The sequence below is a fragment of the Numida meleagris genome, chromosome 3 (genome assembly GCF_002078875.1).
Source record: "Numida meleagris isolate 19003 breed g44 Domestic line chromosome 3, NumMel1.0, whole genome shotgun sequence".
Lineage (NCBI taxonomy): Eukaryota > Metazoa > Chordata > Aves > Galliformes > Numididae > Numida > Numida meleagris.
The window spans coordinates 52,951,210-52,958,443 of NC_034411.1; the positions used below are offsets into that span (position 1 = coordinate 52,951,210).

At 37.1% G+C, this 7,234-nt stretch overlaps 1 long non-coding RNA gene across 1 annotated transcript in view; it reads right to left on the reverse strand.

Annotated features, from left to right (window-relative positions):
• Window positions 1-6,664, reverse strand: part of LOC110396991 — an 8,842-nt gene extending 2,178 nt beyond the window's left edge. Inside the window, exons 1-2 of the long non-coding RNA XR_002437446.1 lie at window positions 6,516-6,664; window positions 116-227 (exon numbers count right to left, since the gene is read on the reverse strand). This is a non-coding gene — a long non-coding RNA (uncharacterized LOC110396991). The remainder of the gene's footprint in view (window positions 1-115; window positions 228-6,515) is intronic.

Consider the following 7,234-nt stretch of genomic DNA (forward strand, 5'->3'; position numbering starts at 1 on the left):
AGAAGGAAACAGAAGGAAACAGAAGGAAACAGAAGGAAAGAGAAAAGAGAGGCCATCAAAGGTAGCTTCATTTTTTGTAAGAGTTGTGGACACTCACAACCAGATTATTGCTTACCATGCACACATTCATTCCTCAGCACTTCTGCGTCCCATCATCAGCATTCCAATCTGCAGGCCTCCGACTGCAGCCATACACACAGGCACTGACACTGGTGTTGAGGGGGGAGCTGATTGTATAGCATAAAGAATATGAAGAAAGGCTTATTACAAAGCAAATGCATAAGGGTCTCCAAAAGTGTTACTCCCCTCAAGCAAGCAGGGCAGGAAATTGATCATGATTTTGCAAAGTAATTAAATTTGAAAGGAATAATAAATCCTATTTATCTAAAGCGAGATTTGCTTTAACTAAAGACAGCATCTCAAGCCCTTCAAAAGCCTTCCTGAAGAAGAGTTATGAAATAAAGCAGTTATGAAGGATGAAACAAAATAGATGTAAATAGAATGCATGTAAATTCATGGTATGCAAACAAGGCTTTAAGTCAAATACACCAGACATTCTCATTATTGTACAATAATAACATGAAAAGTTTCCAGTACTGACAAAAATATTTTATGGCATGTATTTGATGACTGTGAAAGACCAGTGGCTCACCTACCATAAGGAAATCCAAGAAAAAGGCCAGTAATCTTTAAAAAACAAAATTAAAATATTTCAGTTAGTTCCTTAATAACTTAGAAGGATAGTACGCTCTAAATATTGGAGTTCTCAACAGCATTAATAGACACTCAGAACATTTGACTTCTGCCCTTGTGAATACCAGTTTATTTGTTTGCTCATTTGTTTTTAATGTATCATATCAAGAATATCTACTGTAGTGTTTCAAAGAAGGCTTGAGTTTACTTACTCTAACAGGTCCAGAAATCTGCACTAATTTTGTATAATCCAGATGAAATTTGATTTCCATCAAATTCAGTGGCTGAAATTCTTTACAGACAGTAAAGTGTCTGTAAAGATAGACTCACAGACCGTGGTACACTAATTAAATACTTTTTGTATAGCTCATGGTTTTCAAATTTTAAAGTATAAGCTTATTGTGTTGGGAAGTATAAAACTCCTAGCACTTGTCTCTATATGAGGTAATACAATCTATGAAAAGAAAACCATAGGGAATGTTTTAGTGAACTGAAATTTGTTCACCAGGTTTAGTAAGGTGTCTAGAAGAGAACATCTGAAATAGCCAGTATAACTAACAGAGAAAGCAAAAGTGAGAACAGATCTAAATAGGGCATTCAGCCAATGTCATGGAGTGCAACTCTTCCATCCTGCAGTGATTGTCTTGCACTATGACTCATCTAACTCTGAAGTAATCTAATAAAGATATGATTCAGGGCTGTGAAATCATGATTGATTTCGCATGCATAGGTTTCTGACATGTACAAATGGAGAAGACTACTTCATAGATAATCATTTGAAGCCTACAGAAAGCCAAAGACATAATTCATAACACAAGCAACTTTTCTTTGTAGGAGAGAATATTTTACTTTATGGAAAACTGTATAGGAAACAGTATTCAACGTAACAAATTTCAGTTAAATAAAACATTAACTCTGAACTGGAGAAATAATGAACATACAAATGTTTTCTGTAAGTTATTCTTTTGACTACTGGAATTAATTCTTTACAGCCATATCTTTTATAACAACAAACTTGCTTGGATTTTAACTAGCAATTTGCCAAGAGGAACACTAATAACACTAATTTTCAGCTTATAACTTGAAATGTCCCTTTATCCGAATGTCCCCATTATCAGAAATGCTTTTCAAGATCCAGCAACATAGGCATTTATAAAAGGCCTATCATATCATAGTAAAAAACCCATACTACTTTACCTTTCAGAATGCTTGAAAATTAAGTAATACAATTTAACTGTCACATTGCAAACTGAGAAGTAAAATATCTGATTTTTTGTTTGTTTTGTCTCTGTCTTTTAGTGGGTGTCTTATTGTTGATATTCTTAAGGAATTCCCTTTGTTTGTAATCCAACTTGTACTACACAAGGAGCAAAGGAAATGTCATGAATGACACTCTGGATTGAAGGAGATGCCAGTACTTTACAACATATTCTCCTCAGTAATAGCAACAGCGTTGGTCATAAAATGGTGAATGATTTTGATGCAAATTCTCCCACACTGAAAGAGGCAGACACCTTTGTCTCCAGGTCCAATGGTGCTTCCCTTGCAGTCTTCTACCAAGAATTTTCCTCAAGCAGGCCTAAGGAGATCATAGAATCATAGAGCGTAGGTTCATCTTGAGTTGAAAGGGACTCACACAGATCACCACATCCAATCTCTGACTCCACACATCCAAACCCTATGTCTGAGAGTGCTGTCCAAATGCCCCTTGAACTCTAACAGCTTTGGGCGGTGCCCACTGCACTGGGGAACCTGTTCCATGCCCACCATCCTCCAGTGAAGAACCTTTCCCTAACACCCAGACTGGCCCTCCCCTGACACAGCTCCATGCCGCTCCCTCGGGTCCTGTCGCTGTCAGCAGAGAGCAGAGCTCAGCGCTGCCCCTCCACTCCCTGTGAGGAGCTGCAGCCTCCATGAGGCCTCCTCACAGCCTCCTCTGCTCTGGGCTGAACAAACCCAGGGACCTCAGCCATTTCTCAAAAATCTTGCCCTCCAGACCCTTCACCATTTCATAGCTGCCCTTTGGATGCTGACAGAATTACGCCCTTATATTGTGGTGCCCAAAACTGCACACAGTGCTCAAAGAGACAATCCCTACCCTCACCTGGCTGGTAGTGCATCACCTGATGCATCCCAGATTATGGATGGCCCTTTTGGCTGCCAGGGCAAGCTGCTGACTCATGTTCAACTTTCTTTTATCCAGAATCTCCAGGTCCCTTCCTGTGGGGCTGTTCTACAAGCTCTTGTCCTCTAGACTGTACACATACAAATACAATGTGCAGAATCTGGAACGTAACTCTTGTTAAGCTTCATATGACTGGTGAACATCTAGCCCTCTAATTTGTCAAAATCTCTCAGCAAGGCCTCTCTAGTCTCCAGGGAGTCAACAAGTCCTCCCAGATTAGTGTCATCTGCAAACTTAGTTTATGTTCAAGTCTTTTATCCAAGGTATTTATAAAAACTAATGACAGACCACCAGCCTGATGTAACTCCATTTACTTTAACGCTTTGGGCCTGACCCATTAGCCAGTAGTTCATATACCATATTATGGTTCTGTCTAGCTGTATGCTGAACATTTTATCCAGAAGGACACTGTGAGAATAAAATATCAAAGGCTTTGCTGAAATCCAAAATGTTTACATCAAATGGCTTCCCTTGGCCAGCTAGGTGAATAATTTTGTCATCAAAAGAAATTTTGTTAAACGGAACTTTCACTCCATTAACCTGTGTTGGCTGTGACAAAAGACTGCACCGTTTTTCAGGTGTTTTCCTCCCAAAACTGCTTTTCACCGTGGCTACTCCCACCCATTTCCTGTGGCCCTCTGAGTGTGTGTACATTTCTAACAAGAAAGATCAGTACTGGAAACTACAACAGGCCTTTGCTGAAGAATTTCTAATTCTCTCTTCTTTCCTTCGCCAGTTCCATTCCTTTTTCTCATAGCTAATGTCAGTCAATCAGCATTAAGAAAACAGCTAGGTTAACTTCACTGAAGAAAAAAAATGAAGTAATAATAGATTTCACAGATGTCAGAATTCATACATGCATTGACATAAAATCTACAGAATGTAAAATCAAAGCTTAGTTACTACACATAGCCACCTTTCTAGCTTTTATTCCAAACTGTCAGTATCCATTACAGCTTCAATTCTTTTATTATTGCACCTTTCTTACTTTCTGCGAATAATCATTTATAGAGAAAAGTAAGCTGTTGCGTTTACTACTGCTGCTGAGAACTTGAATGAACCTGGTTTTCATAGATATTAAGCTAGCTGACTCCTTTATCACATAGAGTTATACTGTAAAGCACATCTATATTTAAGCAACTAGCTAACATGTACAGTCATTTGTCCTGTACTAAATTAATTAAGTTGTTGTAAAACTACACAGACTAACTGTGTTCTCATACAGTTTAACCTAATTCTATACTTATTCTTCTTATAAACTGTATTGTCATATTAAGTTAGATCACCTTACATCTTAAGTAAATGTTTTGTAACCTACAGCGTAGTTTCAGATATTGCGTTCCATGCTATTCATTTCCATTTATCTGTTCAACCATTCTGCCTCAGTGATTTTATTTCCATGATTTCTCTTTAAATCTAACTTCATTAGGAGTTAATGATTTCCAAAGTACTCTCTCTCTCTCTCATTTTTCTCCTCTGAAAAATCCAGTTGCTTTTTGTTAGTTTGCCAGTGGGTAATTTATAGGCCCTATCCACATCTGTCTTTATTACCAGCATCCCTGTTTACAACACTGGCATTGGTACATAAGCTGAATTGTGTAACATCCAACTATAAGAATTACAGGAGGAAATTGTCCACTCTGATATCTTGAGGTTTCTTGATGAGAGAGTGGAGACATTCAGGCATTCAGACACTGCTACCTGCGCCACCAATAAACCACATCAATGAATTCTGAATACCAATGAAAGAATTTCATCATCTACAAGACTTGATGAAGTGAAACTTTCAGACAATGCACCATTTCTATATTTAAAATTGGTTACAGTGAAAGAAATCTGAGGCCTGCTGGATATCATACCCATCAATTTTATTCATTTTATTTCTCAGAACTTTTGGGAAAGCTGAAAAGCTGACATACTCTCTCAAAAGTGTCAGATTTTAGTCAAGGCACTGATACAGTTACTACCTTAAAATAAGGAAACTCAGACTGAGAAAAGGGGAACAATTATGCAACATGCTGAAAACATACTAGATTCTATTCTGTCCATAACCACTGCAATCCTCCATTCCTGGCCACTAATATTTTTCTCTTTTCCTTTTCCCTGAACATATTTTAAAGAAGCTCTGGGGATGGAGATTGTCTGCGCCTGAGCTCACCTATGGGAATTTTCACAATCAATGTACCACAGTTTTGAAAGTCTTGATGTGCATTGTGCTAGTGAGAATTTTAATTAAACTCAGTGGCAGATAGTCTGAAGCAGCTGAGCCCCATAGTTATTGTATACGAAAGAAGAGCATTGAAGTAGATGGATAATTACACTGAAATCAAAACACATTTAAGGCTCCCATATTATTATCTATGTCATCAAAATGGTCCCTCAAAAACAGGAAATATTTGTGATATAGAAACCTATATATATATATAGTTATATTATCAAACTCAGACTATATTACACATGCAAAGTATAAATTTAAACTATGTATTTTTTTCCACAAACTATTTCTTAAAACACAAACTCTTGAAAGGATAACCTCATATTTTTCTGCATCCAGAAGCACCTAAAAGCCTATCCCACCCCACAACTGCACCACAAAAACTATTTTTTTTTAAAAAGCTGACCTTCCATTTTCTGGAAAGTGAAGCAGAAAATAAAGGTGAGGAGCTAAGATCTGCACAAATGACTACATAGTGTGGTCAAAGATGGAAATACTATTAGGGAATCTTAATTGTGATTGCATCATGATCTTATAAAAAATCCAATACAAGAATACAGAACCAGATATGACAGATATAATAGAAATCTGCACAAATATATATTAAAGACACTGATAATTTATTCAGGAAATGAAAATACTGAGTGTTTCAGAAGTATTCTGTTTAGGCTGTGAGTGCATTGTAGTAAGTTCAGAACTGAGATGAGAAGTTTGATAACTACTAGAATTAGAACTGAATCCTAAAAAGAAAACCTTTCTATCAGGCTCAGATCAGAATTTCTGTCAAATATGATAATTACTATCTCATCACCTGTGACTCTTTACTTTAAAAAACAAACAAAACAATAAAAAGTGAGACTTCAAAAATATTTGAATATTTTTCCTTTTCTCACAAAAAATACCTTTGAATTTGAACACCTACTTTCTTATTGTTTCTAGATCACTTTACAGGAAGGCTGTGGTGGACAGGTTAAATATTCTTTTTACATCAGACCCACAGTCAGAAACATTTAGGCACTGATCCTGGTGCTAATCATTAGAATGGACAAGCTGGTCTCTGTAGCACCAGGACTATTCCTTGGCCACTGGCTGCAATTCTGATTTGTTATTGCAAAAGATTCCAGAAGTTAATTGCCAGCAGGCAGATATTCTTCTATGTGTTTTACTTTAAACTTCTGCAATTGTCTTGGAGTGCCTCCCACTTTTATTCCTACAGGCTTTGCTATCCAGATTCCGTTTTCCCGTTATCTGTTATCTCAGTGACCGCTCATATAGGATGTCAGCCCTCTATCCTAGCTGATGAATTCCTGACATTTTATTCTCTTCTCATAAGCCAGCTATTCCATCATCTTCATCTTGCTAATTGTGCCTTTTTCTTCTCCATCACATCTTTCTTGAGATGTGGAGACCAAAACAACTCACCATGATCAAGATGCAAGCACATCAAAGTCTTGCGCGGCAAACTCTCTCTTTCATTCCTGTTCCCAGTAGCTTACATGATGATGAAGTTCTGCTGAGTTTTCTTTCCTTCTTTCTTTTTTTCTCTCTTTCTTTCTCTCTCTTTGTCTCTCCTTTTCTTTCTCTCTTTCTTTCTTCCTTTCTTCCATTCTTCCCTTCTTTTCTCTCTTCCTTTCTTTTCTTTTTTTTCCTCTTTTTTTTTTTTTTTTAAATTACCACTGCATGCCAAAGGAAGGATTTCAAACAATTGTGAGCCCAAGATCTGCTTCTTTAGTAAAGGGCTATTATCACGTCCAGCACTGGAGAAAACTTACAATGAAAATTTAAATGGCTTTCTCTCAGTCATTGCAGTAGAACCAGACATATTTCAGAGTGTCTTTCTTCTTGTTTTCTATTGCATCATTAGGTGACCCTAGTTTCTTGTAAGTTAAATAGCAGCTCTTCCTTGTCTCTCTAGATTTCACTGTAGTCTGTTTACTGACTTATCTCTCTTCTTATAAGAAATAAGTAAGCAGTTCTAAAAAGATATGGTTTGATGGTTACTCTCAGAAACATTATTTAACAAAGCATAACTCACTACTTCGACAGCTGAGACCCTGGCTTAGGTCCAGTTAACTTTATGGCTTGTATCTGCAAAGGGAAAAGCATCACAGATGTAAAACAAATAGGTAACGTAATATGAC